The sequence below is a fragment of the Schistocerca cancellata genome, unplaced genomic scaffold, assembly GCF_023864275.1.
Source record: "Schistocerca cancellata isolate TAMUIC-IGC-003103 unplaced genomic scaffold, iqSchCanc2.1 HiC_scaffold_1077, whole genome shotgun sequence".
Classification (NCBI taxonomy): Eukaryota; Metazoa; Arthropoda; class Insecta; order Orthoptera; family Acrididae; genus Schistocerca; species Schistocerca cancellata.
Genome location: NW_026047076.1, coordinates 464,314 through 465,002, shown reverse-complemented (window position 1 = coordinate 465,002; position 689 = coordinate 464,314).

The following is a 689-nucleotide window of genomic DNA, read 5'->3' as shown; positions in this document are numbered from 1 at the left end:
GGTGCCTAGCATGATACATTTTCTTTCTTCGGTAAGCATTTTTTTGTGTTTGATACTTTTGGAATTTTGGTTTTCCATGTTGATTTTAAAATGACCTTTTTCATGTTTTGAATGTTCTAACTCGTTTTTTCCTCACAGCAGATCAACGTGTGTGTGGTTGCAACATTATGGTCCCATTGTGTACATTTTTGGAGAAAGGGACATCAGTTGCACCACAGTGCGGAAGGAGGGTGCCTAGCACGATACATTTTCTTTCTTCGGTAAGCATTTTTTTGTGTTTGATACTTTTGGAATTTCGGTTTTTCATGTTAATTTTTAAAATGATCTTTTTCATCTTTGGAATGTATGAACTCGTTTTTTCCTCACAGCAGGTCAACGTGTGTGTGGATGCAACCTTATGGTCCCAATGAGTACATTTTTGGAGAGAGGGACATCACTTGCACCACAGGGCGGGAGGAGGGCGCCTAGCACGATACAATTTCTTTCTTCGGTTAGCATTTTTTTGTGTTTGATACTTTTGGAATTTTGGTTTTTCGTGCTGATTTTAAAATGACCTTTCTCATGTTTGAAAGGTACTAACTCGTTTTTTCCTCACAGCAGGTCAACGTGTGTGTGGTTGCAACATTATGGTCCCATTGAGTACATTTTGAGACAGGGACATCATTTGCACCACAGGGCGGGAGGAGGAT